This window comes from Somniosus microcephalus, unplaced genomic scaffold, assembly GCF_052327205.1.
Source record: "Somniosus microcephalus isolate GS21.2 unplaced genomic scaffold, FLI_Smic_1.0 unresolved_chr2, whole genome shotgun sequence".
In the NCBI taxonomy this organism is placed as follows: Eukaryota; Metazoa; Chordata; class Chondrichthyes; order Squaliformes; family Somniosidae; genus Somniosus; species Somniosus microcephalus.
In genome coordinates, this window is record NW_028225180.1 from 19,023,550 (window position 1) to 19,042,765 (window position 19,216).

Consider the following 19,216-nt stretch of genomic DNA (forward strand, 5'->3'; position numbering starts at 1 on the left):
ACACTCCCTATCTCTGTAACCTCGCCCAGCCCCTACAATCCTCCCTATCTCTGTTACCTCCTCCAGCCCCGATAACCCTCCCTATCTCTGTAACCTCCTCCAGCATCTACACCCCTCCCTGTCTCTGTAACCTCCTCCAGCCACTACAACTCTCCTTTACTCTGTAACCTCCTCCAGCCCCTACAACCCTCCCTATCTCTGTAACCTCCTCCAGCCCTACAACCCTCCCTATCTCTGTACTCTCCTCCAGCCCCTACACCCCTCCCTATCTCTGTAACCTCCTCCAGCCACTACAACCCTCCCTATCTCTGTAACCTCCTCCAGCCCTACAACCCTCCCTATCTCTGCAACTTCCTCCAGCCCTACAACCCTTCCTATCTCTGCAACCTCCTCCAGCCCCTGCAAACCTCCCTATCTCTGTAACCTCCTCCAGCCCCTACAACGCACCCTATCTCGGTAACCTCTTCCAGCCCCTACAACCCTCCCTATCTCTGTAACCTCCTCCAGCCCCTAGAACCCTCCCTATTTCTGTAAGCTTCTGCAGCCCCTACAACCCTCCCTATCTCTGTAGCCTCCTCCAGCCCCTACAACACTTCCTATCTCTGCAACCTCCTCCAGCCCCTGCAACCCTCCCTATCTCTGAAACCACCTCCAGCCGCGAAATCCCTCCCTATCTTGGTAACCTCCTCCAGCCCCTACAACCCCCCCTATCCCTGTAACCTCCTCCAGCCCCTACAACCCTCCCTATCTCTGGAACCTCCTCCAGCCTCTACAACCCTCCCTATCTCTGTAACCTCCTCCAGCCCTACAACACTCCCTATCGCTGTTACCTCCTCTAGCCCCTACAACCCTCCCTATCTCTGTAGCCTCCTCCAGCCGTGACAACCCTCCCTATTTCTGTAACCTCCGCCAGCCCCTACAACCCTCACTATCTCTGTAACCTCATCCAGCCGCTACAACCCTCCCTATCTCTTTAAACTCCTCCAGCCCCTACAACCCTCCCTGTCCATGTAACCTCCTCCAGTCCCTACAACCCTCCCTATCTCTGTAACCTCCTCCAGCCGCTACAAACCTCCCTATCTCTGTAACCTCCTCCAGCCCTACAGCACTCCCTATCTCTGCAACCTCCTCCAGCCCTACAACACTCCCTATCTCTGCAACTTCCTCCAGCCCTACAACACTTCCTATCTCTGCAATCTCCTCCAGCCCCTACAACCCACCCTATCTCTGTAACCTCCTCCAGCCCCTACAACCCTCCCTATTTCTGCAAGCTTCTGCAGCCCCAACAACACACCCTATCTCTGTAACCTCCTCCAGCCCCTGCAACCCTCCCTATCTCCGTAACCTCCTCCAGCCCTACAACCCTCCCTATCACTGTAGCCTCCTCCAGCCCCTACAAACCTCCCTATCTCTGTAACCTCCTCCAGCCCTATAGCCCACCCTATCTCTGCAACCTCCTCCCGCCCCTACAGCCCTCCCTGTCACTGTAACCTCCTCCAGCCCCTACAACCCTCCCTATCTCGGTAACCTCCTCCAGCCCCTACAAGCCTCCCTATCTCTGTAACCTCCTCCAGCCCCGACAAACCTCCCTATCTCTGTCACCTCCTCCAGCCCCTACAACCCTCCCTATCTCTGTAACCTCCTCCAGCCCCTACAAACCTCTCTATCTCTGTAACCTCTTCCAGCACCTACAACCCTCCCTATCTCTGTAACCTCCTCCAGCCCTATAACCCACCCTATCTCTGTGAACTCCTCCCGCCCCTACAACCCTCCCTATCTCTGTAACCTCCTCCAGCCCCTACAACCCTCACTATCTCTGTAACGTCCTCCAGCTCCTACAACCCTCCCTATCTCTGTAACCTCCTCCAGCCCTACAAACCTCCCTATCCCTTTAACCTCCTCCCGCCCCTACAACCCTCCCTATCACTGTAACGTCCTCCAGCCACTACAACCCTCCCTATCTCTGTAACCTCCTCCAGCGCCTACAAACCTCCCTATCTCTGTAACCTCTTCCAGCCCTACAACACTCCCTATCTCTGTAACCTCCTCCAGCCCTACAAACCTCCCTATCTCTTTAACCTCCTCCCACCCCTACAACCCTCCCTATCACTGTAACCTCCTCCAGCACCTACAACCCTCCCTATCTCTGTAACCTCCTCCATCCCCTACAACCCTCCCTATCTCTGTAACCTCCTCCAGCCCTACAACCTTCCCTGTCTCTGTAACCTCCTCCAGCCGCTACAACCCTCCCTATCTCTGTACCTCCTCCAGCCCCTACAACCCTCCCTATCTCTGTAAACTCCTCCCGCCCCTACAACCCTCCCTATCACTGTAACCTCCTCCAGCCCTACAACCCTCCCTATCTCTGTAACCTCCTCCAGCCCTACAACCCTCCCTATCTCTGTAACCTCCTCCAGCCCCTACAACCCTCCCTATCTCTGTAACCTCCTCCAGCCCCTACAGCACTCCCTATCTCTGTAACCTGTTCCAGCCCTACAACTCTCCCTATCTCTGTAACCTCCTCCAGCCCCTACAACCCTCCCTATCTCTGTAACCTCCTCCAGCCCTACAACCCTCCCTATCTCTGTAACCTCCTCCAGTCCCTACAACCCTCCCTATCTCTGTAACACCATCCAGCCCTACAACCCTCCCTATCTCTGTAACCTCCTCCAGCCCTACAACCCTCCCTATCTCTGTAACCTCCTCCAGCCCTACAAACCTCCCTATCTCTGTAACTCCTCCAACCCCTACAACCCTCCCTATCTCTGTAACCTCATCCAGCCCCTACAACCCTCCCTATCTCTGTAACCTCCTCCAGCCCTGCAACCCTCCCTGTCTCTGTCACCTCCTCCAGCCGCTACAACCCTCCCTATCTCTGTAACCTCCTCCAGTCCCTACAACCCTCCCTATCTCTGTAACCTCCTCCAGCCCTACAAACCTCCCTATCTCTGTAACCTCCTCCCGCCCCTACAACCCTCCCTATCACTGTAACTTCCTCCAGCCCTACAAACCTCCCTATCTCTGTAAACTCCTCCCGCCCCTACAACCCTCCCTATCACTGTAACCTCCTCCAGGCCCTACAACCCTCCCTATCACTGTAACCTCCTCCAGCCCTACAACCCTCCCAATCTCTGTAACCTCCTCCAGCCCTACAAACCTCCCTATCTCTGTAACCTCCTCCCACCCCTACAACCCTCCCTATCTCTGTAACCTCCTCCAGCCCCTACAACCCTCCCTATCTCTGTAACCTCCTCCAGCCCTACAACCCTCCCTATCTCTGTAACCTCCTCCAGCCCCTTCAATCCTCCCTATCTCTGTAACCTCCTCCAGCCCTACAACCTTCCCTATCTCTGTAACCTCCTCCAGCCCTACAACCCTCCCTATCTCTGTAACCTCCTCCAGCCCTACAACCCTCCCTATCTCTGTAACCTCCTCCAGCCCCTACAACCCTCCCTATCTCTGTAACCTTCACCAGCCCCTCCAACCCTCCCTATCTCTGTAACCTCCTCCAGCCCTACAACCCTCCCTATCCCTGTAACCTCCTCCAGCCCTACAAACCTCCCTATCTCTGTAACCTCCTCCAGCCCCTACAACCCTCCCTATCTCTGTAACCTTCACCAGCCCCTACAACCCTCCCTATCTTGGTAACCTCCTCCAGCCCCTACAACCCTCCCTATCTCTGTAACCTCCTCCAGCCCTACAAACCTCCCTATCTCTGTAACCTCCTCCAGCCCCTACAACCCTCCCTATCTCTGTAACGTCATCCAGCCCCTACAACCCTCCCTATCTCTGTAACCTCCTCCAGCCCCTACAACCCTCCCTATCTCTGTAACCTCCTCCAGCCCTACAACCCTCCCTATCTCTGTAACCTCCTCCAGCCCCTACAACCCTCCCTATCTCTGTAACCTGCAAGTCTTTCTTTCTTTCGACTTCTTTGCAGCCCCCCCACCCCCTGCTCCATGTTCACCTGCAAATCCTGCCCCGTGAGTCTGTGATTGTGCACATCTTTACGTGAGCTTGAGTGAGTGTGTACATGTTTGTGAGTGTGAGTGTGTGCGTGTTTGTGTGAGTGTGCGTGAGTGTGTACATTTTTGTGTGAGTGTGAGTGAGTGTGTACGTGTTTTTGTTAGTGTGAGTGAGTGTGTACGTTTGTGTGAGTGTGTATATGTTTGTGTGAGTGTGAGTGAGTGTGTACATGTTTGTGTGAGTGTGTACATGTTTGTGTGAGTGTGTATATGTTTGTGTGAGTGTGAGTGAGTGTGTACATGTTTGTGTGAGTGTGTATATGTTTGTGTGAGTGTGAGTGAGTGTGTACATGTTTGTGTGAGTGTGTATATGTTTGTGTGAGTGTGTGTGTGTGTTTGAGTGGAGATTGAGTGAGGTGATACCGAATGAAGCAGAATTTGTTCAATATAACTGACCAAGAGAGGGCAGCAACTTACACCTCAACACAGATTCACACACACCAGACTCTCTCTGACTCATAAGAACATAAGAAATAGGAGCAGGAGTCGGTCATTCGGCCCTTCGAGCCTGCTCCGCCATTCAGTGAGATCATGGCTGATCTTCGACCTCATCTCCACTTTCCCGCCCGATCCCTATATCCCTCGATTCTCTTAGTGTCTGAAAATCTATCGATCTCTGTCCTGAATATGCTCAACGACTGAGCCTCCACAGCCCTCTGGGGCAGAGAATTCCAAAGATTCACCGCCCTCTGAGTGAAGAAATTTCTCCCCATCTCAGTCATACAATCACAGAATCATAGAATGGTTACAGCACAGAAGGAGGCCATTCGGCCCATCGAGCCCGTGCCAGCTCTCTGCAGGAGGCTGTTGCCTGCCCAGTGCCAGGGTTAAGGATATCTCCTCACGGCTGGAGAAGAACTTGGAGTGGGAGGGGGAGGATCCAGTTGTTGTGGTCCACGTAGGAACCAACGACATAGGTAGAACTAGGAATGAGGTTCTGCTGAGGGAGTTTGAGGAGCTAAGGTCTAAATCAATAAGCAGAACCTCAAGGGTAATAATCCCTGGATTACTACCTGAGCCATGTGCAGATTGGCATAGGGTCAGGCAGATCAGAGTGTTAAATGCATGGCTCAAGAATTGGTGTGGGAAGAAGGCGTTTCGATTCATGGGGCACTGGCACCAGTACTGGGGAAAGAGGGAGCTGTTCCGTCGGGACGGGCTCCACTTAAACCGGGCTGGGACCAGCGCCCTGGCAAATCGAATAACTAGAGCTGTCGATAGGGCTTTAAACTAAAAAAGGGGGGTAAGGGTCAGGTGAGGGGAAATTTAGAAATCTAAAGAGAAAGGTCAAGGCAAAAGAGCAGTGTAGCGATTTGGGTAAAAATAAGCAGTGTGACAGGAAGGGACAGAAGAAATTCGGTTGGTTGCGCCACCAATTAGCACCTAAAGAGGCCGAGAAGTGGGGCGCTAGCCAATTTCCGGGCGGGCGCAGGGCGCGTAGCGCCTCGCCCCATATTGAGCATGCATTTAGCGCCGGCGCTAAATCTTAGCGCCCGCTCATGGGCGCAGGCAGATTATGACGTCATTTGAGTGTGCAACGCCTTTTGGGCGCCCCGGACCGGAAATTCAGTGGCGCCCCCCTCCGTAGCGCCTGGCGCTAATAGTGACAGCTTACCTGGAACCTTACCAAGTCGCCCTTGGGCTGGAGGAGCGTTATTTAAAGGGGACTGGTGTGGTTTAAAAGCGGCAGCCATTTTTGGAGCACAACTTCCTCGAGAGCTACAAAGAGTTGCTGAGCTGCACACTGAGAGCCATTTGACCACTGAGCCAGCGCAGGCAGACGATCTTCAGCCTTCTGACCATCACCTTGCTGTTGGTGAGCCTTGACAACGGGGAACCTTCCTGTGGGCACTTATTATGGGGGCTGCATTGGAGGGGAACGTCCTGCTGCTGAATCATCTGGAAAGGGCACTGAGACGCTGGGAGAGGGGGGCGGGCATGGCCAGATGGAGGAGGGCCAACAGACGTCGCCACAGCAGACCTTACGCTGGCAGGGTTTTCCGACAGCAGTTTTCCTACATGAACATGCCGGAGGAGCAGTGTGTCAGAAGGCTGCGATTTAGAAAGGAGGTGGTGACTGAGCTGTGCCAGCTGCTTCAGCCAGATCTGCAACCTCAGATAAGGTGCAGGACATCTCTGTCGGTGGCTGAGAAGATGCCTGCTGGCCTGAACTTCTACACGAGCAGCTCTTCTCAGGCTGCGCGTCAGAGGCTGATCAGAAGTAGCTTCTAGGCCCCTCTCACGGAATGCTTGCTGCCATTCCAAGAACAGGAATGGAACCGGTCTGATACCCCCAAGCCTGTGAAGGGCAAGATGCATGTAAATAGCAAGCATGGCCATTGTAAATGAAGAAAGTGGTTCATTACACGAAATGTGGTTCCTTCAAACGTGAGAAAGCTATGGCAACAGAAAGCAAAACTAATACACTGACACATAACTGCCTCTCACACCCGGGAGGCTGTCCAAAACATAAATCATGTTCCGACCATCTTCCTTGGCCTTGATTCCAGTGCGCCAACCAAAGCATCCAATGCCCCATCAGTGAGGCGTTCCGCCCTCTGCCTCACCCTTTCCATGTCTTGCTAGGCTGGTGCGCCACAGGTAGGCTCCCACCGCTTTGAAGGCCTACAAGGCAGTGAGTGTGTCTGGTGATGCCAATTGACCTGCCCCTTTAAGAGCTGGCTGGCGCCAGTGTGTCTCAGGGAAAGTGATTATTGACAGCACCTGCGCTGCGCCCCGCCGTCGCTAAATTGGGTTGCGCCGCCGGGTTAGCACCTTAGGAGTCCCGTGCAGCGCCTGATTTAGCACCGCAATCAACTTCAGGGGCGCTGCAACCCAATATCGCGCTAGGTGGTGCTAAATTGCGCCTGGCGCTAAACTTTGCGCTTCGCCAGGACTAGCGCCCCAAACGGGGCTATACCGAATTTCTAGCTCTCAGAGAGTTTAATGGTAGCAGTGCAGCAGAGAATAAGGTCAAAGCAGGGAATAATGGTAAAAAATTTAAACTAAAGGCTCTTTATCTGAATGCACGAAGCATTCATAGCAAGATAGATGAATTAGTGGCACAAGTAGAGATAAATGGGTTTGATCTAATAGCCATTACAGAGTCATGGTTGCAAGGTGACCAAGGTTGGGAACTAAATGTTCCAGGGTACTTGACATTTCAAAAAGACAGGCAGAATGGAAAAGGAGGGGGAGTAGCCCTGATAATAAAGGATGACATAAGGACAGTAGAGAGAAAGGATCTCTGCTCGGAAGATCAGGAAGTAGAATCAGTATGGGTGGAGAGAAGGAATAACAAGGGGCAGAAAACACTGGTGGGAGTAGTATATAGGCCCTCTAACAGTAGTTATACTGTTGGACAGAATATTAATCAAGAAACAGTAGGAGCTTGTAACAAAGGTAATGCAACAATTGTGTGGGACTTTAATCTTCATATAGACTGGACAAATCAAATTGGCAAAGGTAGCCTGGATGACGAGTTAATTCGGGACAGTTTCCTAGAACAATACGTCATGGAAGCAACCAGGGAACAGGCTATTTTAAATTTTGTATTGTGTAATGAGACAGAGTTAATTAGCAATCTCATATTAAAGGATCCTCTGGGGAAGAGTGATCATAATATGATAGAATTTCACATTAAGTTTGAGAGTGGCTTGCCTAAGTCCGAAACTAGAGTCTTAAACTTAAATAAAGCCAATTACATAGGTATGAGGGGCGAGTTGGATAAGGTAGATTGGAAAAATAGATTAAAAGGGACGGCGGTAGATAAGCAATGGCTAGCATTTAAAGAAATATTTCATAATTCTCAACAAAATACATTCCATTGAGAAACAAAAACTCCACGGGAAAAGAGATCCATCCGTGGCTAACTAAAGAAGTTAAAGATAGCATTAGATTGAAAGAAGGAGCTTATAATGTTGCGAAGAATAGTAGTAAGCCTGAGGATTGGGAGAGTTTCAGAAACCAGCAAAAGATGACCAAAAAATTGATAAAAAGGGAACAAATAGAATATGAGAGAAAACTAGCAAGAAATATAAAAGCAGATTATAAGAGTTTCTACAAGTATGTAAAGAGGAAGAGAGTAGCAAAAGTAAACATTGGTCCCTTAGAGGCTGAGACAGGAGAAATTATTATGGAGAATAAGGAAATGGCAGAAATGTTAAACAAATATTTTGTATCTGTCTTCACAGTAGAAGACACAAAAAACATACCAAAAATGGTGGGGAACCAAGGGTCCAATGAGGGTGAGGAACTTAACGTAATTAATATAAGTAGAGAAAAAGTACTAGCGAAACTAATGGGACTAAAAGCCAACAAATCCCCTGGACCTGACGGCCTACATCCTAGGGTTCCAAAATAGGTGGCTGAAGAGATAATGCATTGGTTTTGATCTTCCAAAATTCCCTAGATTCTGGAGAGGTCCTAGCGGATTGGAAGGTCACAAATATAACCCTGCTATTCAAGAAAGGAGGGAGAGAAAAAAACAGGGAACTACAGGTCAGTTAGCCTGACATCAGTCATCGGGAAAATGCTGGAATTAAGGAAGTGGTATCAGAGCACTTAGAAAATCATGACATGATTCGGCAGAGTCAACATGGGTTTATGAAAGGGAAATCGTGTTTGACAAATTTATTAGAGTTTTTTGAGGATGTAACTAGCAGGGTAGATAAAGGGGAACCAGTGGATGTAGTATATTTGGATTTCCAAAAGGCATTCGATAAGGTGCCACATAAAAGGTTATTCCACAAGATTAGGGCTCATGGGGTTGGGGGTAATATAGGAGCATGGATAGAGGATTAGTTAACGGACAGAAAACAGAGAGTTGGGATAAACGGATCTTTTTCAGGTTGGCAGGTGGGGTGCCATAAGGATCATTGCTGGGGCCTCAGCTATTTACAATCTATATTAATGACCGAGTTTGCTGACAATACAAAGCTAGGTGGGACAGTAAGCTGTGAGGAGAACACAGAGTCTGCAAAGGGATATAGATAGACTAAGTGAGTGGGCAGTAAGGTGGCAGATGGAGTATAATGTAGAAATGTGAGGTTATTCACTTTGGTAGGAAGACTAGAAAAACAGAATATTTTTTAAATGGTGAGAAACTTTCAAATGTTGGTGTTCAGAGAGATTTGGGTGTCCTTGTGCAAGAAACACAGAAAGCTAGCATGCAGGTACAGCAAGCAAGAAGGAAGGCAAATGGCATGTTGGCCTTTATTGCAAGGGGGTTGGAGTATAAGAGTAAGGAAGTCTTGCTACAATTGTACAGGGCCTTGGTGAGACCACACCTGGAGTACTGGGCACAGTTTTGGTCTCCTTATCTAAGGAAGGATATACTTGCCTTGGAGGCGGTGCAACAAAGGTTCGCTACATTGATTCCTGGGATGAGAGGGCTGTCCTATGGTGAGAGATTGTGTAGAATGGGCCTACACTCTCTATAGTTTGGAAGAATGAGAGGTGATCTCATTGAAACATATAAGATTCTGAGGGGGATTGACAGGGTAGATGCTGAGAGGCTGTTTTCCCCTGGCTAGAGAGTCTAGAACTAGGGGGCACAGTCTCAGGATAAGGGGTCGGCCATTTAAGACTGAAATCAGAGGATTGTGAATCTTTGGAATTATCTGCCCCGGAGGGCTGTGGAGGCTCAGTCGTTGAGTATATTCAAGGCTGAGATCGATAGATTTTTTGGACTCTAGGGGAATCGAGGGATATGGGGATTGGGCTGGAAGGTGGAGTTAAGGTCAATGATCAGCCATGATCTTATTGAATGGTGGAGCAGGCTCGAGGGGCCGTACGGCCGACTCCTGCTCCTATTTCTTATGTTCTTATGTTCTTAATAGCACTTCAGCTAGTCCCACTCCCCCGCCCTTTCCCCATAGCCCTGCAAATGTTTTTCCTTCAGGTACTTATCCAACTCCCTTTTGAAAGCCACGATTGAATCTGCCTCCACCACCCTTTCAGGCAGTGCATTCCAGGTCCTGACCACTCGCTGCGTAAAAAAGTTTTTCCTCGTGTCGCCTTTGGTTCTTCTGCCAATCACCTTAAATCTGTGTCCTCTGGTTCTCGACCCTTCCGCCAATGGGAACAGTTTCTCTCTATCTACTCTGTCCAGACCCCTCATGATTTTGAACACCTCGATCAAATCTCCTCTCAATCTTCTCTGCTCCAAGGAGAACAACCCCAGCTTCTCCAGTCTATCCACATAACTGAAGTCCCTCATCCCTGGAACCATTCTTGTCAATCTCCTCTCAACCTTCCCTGCTCTAAGGAGAACAACCCCAGCTTCTCCAGTCTCTCCACATAACTGAAGTCCCTCATCCCTGGTACCATTCTGGTCAATCTCCCCTTAACCTTCTCTGCTCTAAGGAGAACAACCCCAGCTTCTCCAGTCTATCCATGTAACTGAAGTCCCTCATCCCTGGTACCATTCTCGGAAATCTTTCCTGCACCCTCTCTAAGGCCTTCACATCCTTCCTAAAGTGCGGTGCCCAGAATTGGACACAATACTCCAGTTGAGGCCGAACCAGTGTTTTATAAAGGTTCATCATAACTTCCTTGCTTTTGTACTCTTTGCCTCTATTCATGAAGCCCAGGATCCCGTAAGCTTTTTTAACTGCTTTCTCAACCTGCCCTGCCACCTTCAACGATTTGTGCACACATACCCCCAGGTCTCTCTGTTCGTGCACCCACTTTAGGATTGTACCCTTTAGTTTATATTTCCTCTCCTCATTCTTCCTACCAAAATGTATCACTTCACACTTTCCGCATTAAATTTAATCTGCCACGTGTCCGCCCATTCCACCAGCCTGTCTGTGTCTTCCTGAAGTCTGTCACTCGCCTCCTCACTGTTCACTATACTTCCAAGTTTTGTGTCATCTGCAAATTTTGAAACTGTGCCCTGTACACCCACGTCCAAGTCATTAATATATATCAAGAAAAGCAGTGGACCTATAACCGACCCCTGGGGAACACCTTGTATATCATGTTTGACAAATCTGATTTTTGAGGTTGTAACTAGCAGGGTAGATAAGGGGGAACCAGTGGATGTAATGTATTTGGATTTTCAGAAAGTATTCGATAAGATGCCACACAAGAGGTTATCACAAAAAATTAGGGCTCATGGGATTGGGGGTAATATATTAGCATGGATTGAGGTTTGGTTAATGGACGGAAAACAGAGTGACAAATAAATGGGTCACTTTCGGGTTGGCAGGCTGTAACTAGTGGGGTACCGCAAGGCTCAGTGCTTGGGCCTCAGCTATTCACAATCTATATTAATGACTTAGATGAGGGGATCGAGTGTAATGTGTCCAGGTTTGCTGACGATACAAAGCTAGGTGGGAAAGTAAGCTGTGAGGAAACATAGAAATATAAAAACATAGAAGATAGGAGCAGGAGTAGGCCATTCGGCCCCTCGGGCCTGCTCCGCCATTTAATGAGATCATGGCTGATCATCCAAATTCAGTACCCGGTCCCTGCTTTCTCCCCATATCCCTTGATCCCTTTAGCCTTAAGAAATATATCCAACTCCTTCTTCAATATATTTAATGAATTGGCCTCAACTGTCTTCTGTGGTAGAGAATTCCACAGGTTCACCACTCTCTGGGTGAAGAAATTCCTCCTCATCTCTGTCCTAAATGGCTTACCCCTTATCCTTAGACTGTGACCCCTGGTTTTGGACTCCCCCTCCATCGGGAACATCCTTCCTGTTAGAATTTTATAAGTTTCGATGAGATCCCCTCTCATTCTTCTAAACTCCAGTGAGTATAAACCCAATCGACCCAATCTCTCCTCATACGTCATTCCTGCCATCCCAGGTATCAGCCTGGTGAATCTTCGCTGCACTCTCTCCATGGCAAAGAAAGGGAGGGAGAGAGGGAGCGAGACGGAGAGAGGGAGCGAGAGGGAGAGAGAGGTAGTGTTAGGAGAAGAGGGTGTGATGGAGAGAGAGGGAGGGAGGGAGGGCGGTGGAAGGAGAGAGTGTCGGAGAGAGGGAGGGAGACAGAGAGAGGGAGTGAGTGAAAGATCCCCTCAGTCCGGCCTATGTTCTCACCGCTCTGTTTCGTTCTATTCCAGACCTATGTCCCGACAGTGGCGGAGATATTCCCGACACACTTCCGCTGCGGCAGTCAGCTGCTGGAGATCAGCCTGTGGGATACAGCAGGTCAGTGCGAAGAAACAGAGTCGAAGGCAGTGAAAGATCACATCACCTTCTGTGGTGCGCAGTTACACTGGCTCAGTCCCACACACACACACACACAGAGCAGGAAAGGCCCAGGCTCCATCCCCGGCCTAGTGCTGAGTGAGCCTGATCTCACACCCGGTGTGGGACTGAGCCCCACAGACACACACACAGAGCAGGAAAGGCCCAGGCTCCATCCCCGGCCTAGTGCTGAGTGAGCCTGATCTCACACCCGGTGCGGGACTGAGCCCCACAGACACACACAGATAATATCCTTGAATAATTTGAGACATGATGTGCGGTGAGTGTAGCTTGCTCGGGACGAACGGGTGATTTTGGACCTATGGCTCCCAAAGCGCTCCACTATTGGGGCTATCCTCACCTCACATGGGGCTGAATGGCCTCCTCCTGTTCCTGTGTAACAGGCTCGAGGGGGCTGAATGGTCTCCTCCTGTTCCTGTGTAACAGGCTCGAGGGGGCTGAATGGCCTCTTCCTGTTCCTGTGTAACAGGCCCGAGGGGCTGAATGGCCTCCTCCTGTTCCTGTGTAACAGGCCCGAGGGGCTGAATGGGCTCCTCCTGTTCCTGTGTAACAGGCTCGAGGGGGCTGAATGGCCTCCTCCTGTTCCTGTGTAACAGGCTCGAGGGACTGAATGGTCTCCTAGGCAACAGGCTCGAGAGGCTGAATGGCCTCCGCGGCAACAAGCTCGAGGGGCTGAATGGCCTCCTCCTGTTGCTGTGTAACAGGCTCGAGGGACTGAATGGTCTCCTAGGTAACAGGCTCGAGGGGCTGAATGGCCTCCTCGTGTTCCTGTGTTGCTAAGATTTCTCTCTGTCATTCCATTCCCAGTGGTTGCCGGAAGTGAGTCACTTTTGTGTGGGAATCCCAGCGTTCCTGGTCGGATGCAAGAAAGACCTCAGGATGAACAAAATCTGCCTCCGGAAACTGCAAAAAACCGGCCAGGAACCCATTCACATACACCCAGGTAAAGACTCCTCCGAGGGACCCCCTCACCGCGATCCCCGTCTCCCCCTCACCGCGTTCCCCGTCACCCCCTCACCGTGCTCCCCGTCTCCCCCTCACCGTGATCCCCGTCTCCCCCTCACCGCGTTCCCCGTCACCCCCTCACCGCGCTCCCCGTGTCCCCCTCACCGTACTCCCCGTCTCCCCCTCACCGTACTCCCCGTCTCCCCCTCACCGCGATCCCCGTCTCCCCCTCACCGCGATCCCCGTCTCCCCCTCACCGTGATGCCCGTCTCCCCGTCACCGCGCTCCCCGTCTCCCCCTCACCGCGATCCCCGTCTCCCCCTCACCGCGCTCCCCGTCTCCCCCTCACCGCGCTCCCCGTGTCCCCCTCACCGAGTTCCCCGTCTCCCCCTAACCGCGATCCCCGTCTCCCCCTCACCGCGTTCCCCGTCTCCCCCTAACCGCGCTCCCCGTCTCCCCCTCACCGCGCTCCCCGTCTCCCCCTCACCGCGATCCCCGTCTCCCCGTCACCGCGCTCCCCGTCTCCCCCTCACCGCGCTCCCCGTCTCCCCCTCACCGCGCTCCCCGTCTCCCCCTCACTGCGCTCCCCGTCTCCCCCTCACCACGATCCCCGTCTCCCCCTCACCGCGATCCCCGTCTCCCCCTCACCGCGCTCCCCGTCTCCCCCTCACCGCGTTCCCCGTCTCCCCCTCACCGCGATCCCCGTCTCCCCCTCACCGCGTTCCCCGTCTCCCCCTCACCGCGCTCCCCGTCTCCCCCGCACCGCGTTCCCCGTCTCCCCCTCATCGCGATCCCCGTCTCCCCCTCACCGCGTTCCCCGTCTCCCCCTCAGCGCGATCCCGTCTCCCCCTCACCGCGATCCCGTCTCCCCCTCACCGTGATCCCCGTCTCCCCCTCACCGTGATCCCCGTCTCCCCCTCACCGCGATCCCGTCTCCCCCTCACCGCGATCCCCGTCTCCCCCTCACCGCGATCCCCGTCTCCCCCTCACCGCGTTCCCCGTCTCCCCCTCACCGCGTTCCCCGTCTCCCCCTCACCGCGTTCCCCGTCTCCCCCTCACCGCGATCCCCGTCTCCCCCTCACCGCATTCCCCGTCTCCCCCTCACCGCGATCCCCATCTCCCCCTCACCGCGATCCCCGTCTCCCCCTCACCAAATTCCCCGTCTCCCCCTCACCAAATTCCCCGTCTCCCCCTCACCGTGTTCCTCGTCTCCCCCTCACCATGATCCCCGTCTCCCCCTCACCGCGATCCCCGTCTCCCCCTCACCGCGATCCCCGTCTCCCCCTCACCGCGCTCCCCATTTCCCCCTCACCGCGTTCCCCGTCTCCCCCTCACCGCGATCCCCGTCTCCCCCTCACCGCGCTCCCCGTCTCCCCCTCACCGTGTTCCTCGTCTCCCCCTCACCATGATCCCCGTCTCCCCCTCACCGCGATCCCCGTCTCCCCCTCACCGCGATCCCCGTCTCCCCCTCACCGCGCTCCCCATTTCCCCCTCACCGCGATCCCCGTCTCCCCTTTACCACGTTCCCTGTCTCCCCCTCACCAAGATCCCCGTCTCCTCCTCATCGCATTCCCTGTCTCCCCCTCACCGCGATCCCCATCTCCCCCTCACCACGATCCCCGTCTCCCCCTCACCGTGTTCCCCGCTGTCACCCTCACCGCGCTCCCCCCGTCTCCCTCACTGCGTTCCCCGTCTCCCCCTCACCGTGCTCCCCGTCTCCCCCTCACCGTGATCCCCGTCTCCCCCTCACCGCGTTCCCCGTCACCCCCTCACCGCGCTCCCCGTGTCCCCCTCACCGTACTCCCCGTCTCCCCCTCACCGTACTCCCCGTCTCCCCCTCACCGCGATCCCCGTCTCCCCCTCACCGCGATCCCCGTCTCCCCCTCACCGTGATGCCCGTCTCCCCGTCACCGCGCTCCCCGTCTCCCCCTCACCGCGATCCCCGTCTCCCCCTCACCGCGCTCCCCGTCTCCCCCTCACCGCGCTCCCCGTGTCCCCCTCACCGAGTTCCCCGTCTCCCCCTAACCGCGATCCCCGTCTCCCCCTCACCGCGTTCCCCGTCTCCCCCTAACCGCGCTCCCCGTCTCCCCCTCACCGCGCTCCCCGTCTCCCCCTCACCGCGATCCCCGTCTCCCCCTCACCGCGCTCCCCGTCTCCCCCTCACCGCGCTCCCCGTCTCCCCCTCACCGCGCTCCCCGTCTCCCCCTCACTGCGCTCCCCGTCTCCCCCTCACCACGATCCCCGTCTCCCCCTCACCGCGATCCCCGTCTCCCCCTCACCGCGCTCCCCGTCTCCCCCTCACCGCGTTCCCCGTCTCCCCCTCACCGCGATCCCCGTCTCCCCCTCACCGCGTTCCCCGTCTCCCCCTCACCGCGCTCCCCGTCTCCCCCGCACCGCGTTCCCCGTCTCCCCCTCATCGCGATCCCCGTCTCCCCCTCACCGCGTTCCCCGTCTCCCCCTCAGCGCGATCCCGTCTCCCCCTCACCGCGATCCCGTCTCCCCCTCACCGTGATCCCCGTCTCCCCCTCACCGCGATCCCCGTCTCCCCCTCACCGCGATCCCGTCTCCCCCTCACCGCGATCCCCGTCTCCCCCTCACCGCGATCCCCGTCTCCCCCTCACCGCGTTCCCCGTCTCCCCCTCACCGCGTTCCCCGTCTCCCCCTCACCGCGTTCCCCGTCTCCCCCTCACCGCGATCCCCGTCTCCCCCTCACCGCATTCCCCGTCTCCCCCTCACCGCGATCCCCATCTCCCCCTCACCGCGATCCCCGTCTCCCCCTCACCAAATTCCCCGTCTCCCCCTCACCAAATTCCCCGTCTCCCCCTCACCGTGTTCCTCGTCTCCCCCTCACCATGATCCCCGTCTCCCCCTCACCGCGATCCCCGTCTCCCCCTCACCGCGATCCCCGTCTCCCCCTCACCGCGCTCCCCATTTCCCCCTCACCGCGTTCCCCGTCTCCCCCTCACCGCGATCCCCGTCTCCCCCTCACCGCGCTCCCCGTCTCCCCCTCACCGTGTTCCTCGTCTCCCCCTCACCATGATCCCCGTCTCCCCCTCACCGCGATCCCCGTCTCCCCCTCACCGCGATCCCCGTCTCCCCCTCACCGCGCTCCCCATTTCCCCCTCACCGCGATCCCCGTCTCCCCTTTACCACGTTCCCTGTCTCCCCCTCACCAAGATCCCCGTCTCCTCCTCATCGCATTCCCTGTCTCCCCCTCACCGCGATCCCCATCTCCCCCTCACCACGATCCCCGTCTCCCCCTCACCGTGTTCCCCGCTGTCACCCTCACCGCGCTCCCCCGTCTCCCTCACTGCGTTCCCCGTCTCCCCCTCACCGTGCTCCCCGTCTCCCCCTCACCGTGATCCCCGTCTCCCCCTCACCGTGCTCCCCGTCTTCCCCTCACCGTACTCCCCGTCTCCCCCTCACCGCGATCCCCATCTCCCCCTCACCGTGCTCCCCATCTCCCCCTCACCGCGTTCCCTGTCTCCCCCTCGCCGTGTTCCCTGTTTCCCCCTCACCGCGTTCCCTGTCTCCCCATCACCGTGATCCCCGTCTCCCTCTCACCGTGATCCCCATCTCCCCTCACCGTGATCCCCATCTCCCCCTCACCATGTTCCCCGTCACCGTGATCCCCATCTCCCCCTCACCGTGATCCCCATTTATCATCACCACATTCCCCGTCTCCCCCTCACCGCGTTCCTCGTCTCCCCCTCACCGCGATCCCTGTCTCCCCCTCACCCCGCTCCCCGCCTCCCCCTTACCGAAATCCCCGTCTCCCCCTCACCAAATTCCCCATCTCCCCCTGACCGCACTCCCCGTCGCCCCCACACAGCGCTCCCCGTGCCCCCTCATTGCACTCCCCGTGTCCCCTCACCGCGCTCCCCCTCACCGCGCTCCCCCTCACCGCACTCCCCGTGTCCCCTCACCGCGCTCCCCGTGTCCCCTCACCGCGCTCCCCCTCACCGCGCTCCCCGTGTCCCCTCACCGCGCTCCCCGTGTCCTCTCACCGCGCTCCCCCTCACCGCGCTCCCCGTGTCCCCTCACCGCGCTCCCGCTCAGCCCTCACCGGTCTGGGGCTCTGGGGAATCAGCCAGTGCCTGCCCAGCGCGAGCGAGGATGAGCGCCTTCAGCACGGGCAGGGACCGGCGATCACCCCGGGGACGTGGGTGGGGCGCGGGTGTGAAGTGCGGAGGAGCGTCGGGGAGGGGAGGTGGCGATGATAATAATCCCGCTCTGCCTCCCGGTTGCAGGGACAGACCATGGCTCGCAGGATCCGGGTGGCGGGGTTCCTAGAATGTTCGGCCAAGCTCCCGGAGACGGTGGTGGAGACGTTCCGGGAGGCCACACTCGCCACGATCAGCGGCTGCAGGAGGAGCAGGAGGAGGAAGGCCAGGAGGAGCGGTGTGTTGTCGTAGCGACCAGGCCCGAGCCGAACCGCGGCCGGTCGACGCTTCTTTAAGACGGCCTCCTCCTCCCAAGAACTTCCCACGGAGAGGGGCTGGTGGAGCCCACGGACCCGGGATTTATTCACACGAGCGTCGGGACCCCTTTACTGGGCCGGAGTGAGGGAGTGAGGCCTCACTGAATTCCACGGTGAGCGTACCAAGGCCCAGACACACAGAGCAGGAAAGGCCCCGGCTCCACCCTCGGCCTAGTGCCGAGTTAGCCTAGTGTGGTCCTGAGCTCCACACACACAGAGCAGGAAAGGCCCAGGCCCGATCCTCGGCCTAGTGCCGAGTTAGCCTGATCTCACACCCGGCGTGTGGTCCTGAGTGTAAAGTCTGTGGGTTGTGCAGTTAATAAATACACAGACGTCAGAAGTAACAAACAAACAGGTCTTTACTATTCGAAGGTCCGGGCGAATCTGCCCCAGCAATCCTGCCACAACACTTATATACTGGTGTGGTCACTATCGGTATTACAGTATACAGAAGCCAAACAAATAGTGCCACACCTAAAGTAGTTCTCTTAAAGGTGAACGGTTACATTCAATAGTTCCCTTAAAGGTAGACGGGTACATACACTACAATCCTCCCTTTTTAGCTTATTACTTACAGAGTCCCCGTTAAACATACATATCTTCAACTTACTATAAAACAAATTACAGCTATAATCTCGGTGGAGTCAATGTCATATAAAACAATTTACAGATATAATCTCGGTGGAAACAGTTCACAGGTTCAGTCTCTGCGGAAACAGTTCATAGATTCAGTCTCTGATCTTGACTCGTTCCGAACAACATTTCTTTGGCGTAGCCGGTTCACCTGGCTAGCGTGACTCCTCCATAGCCTTTTTCTTGACGTAACAGCTTGAACTTTCGTCCTGTTGAACCAGCAGTGCGGACTTTTACAACCAACTGGCTGTCTTGACATTTTCCAGTTTTTCAACTAATTTAGCTCCTTTAGTAATGTCCCGCCTGGGATGGTAGAAGTGCTAATATTTTAGACAGTTATTATCTTCTGCTTCTTCTTTTTCTTTTCTGCCTTTTTGAAACTCTCGGAGCTCCTTTCTCGGCTGCCAGCTGTAGCGCCACCAACTCTCTATGTTCCTTAGACCTTAAGTGCTTCATCCGGATTTCAGCACTTTGGGAGTTTTCATCACAAGCTGGGCAGACCACATCCTCGTAATATTCAGTGTCACTCAATAGGTCATGGTAATATTCGGGTTCGTCCTGAGTTAGGCCAGCGAGAGAGCCTTCTTCTTCCTCCTCACCCGTCTGGACGTTAGCTGACGGTGGTTCCTTCCCTAGACATCTTTCTTGAAAAGACTTCTTCATGCATTCATATTCATCCCGCTCTTCCTGGGTTATCTGCCATTCCTTCACGACGGACCTCATTTGTGAGTTCAATACCTTCCCTTCCATCGGGAATTGCGTTATCAGGCTATTTAAAACTTCTACTGAAGTAACGGTTTCCACATTCTTCTGTTCACCTTGACGTGATTCAACGTACTTTTGGCATCCTTGTAAAATTTGTGTTGTCACCTCAGCTATCTCCGTGACTTTTGAGAGCTCCGAACTCGT

At 54.8% G+C, this 19,216-nt stretch overlaps 1 pseudogene; it reads left to right on the forward strand.

Moving 5' to 3' along the window:
• Positions 1-6,357: 6,357 nt before the first annotated feature.
• LOC147092227 (rho-related GTP-binding protein RhoF-like) lies at positions 6,358-17,609 on the forward strand (annotated as a pseudogene).
• The last annotated feature ends 1,607 nt before the right edge of the window (positions 17,610-19,216 follow it).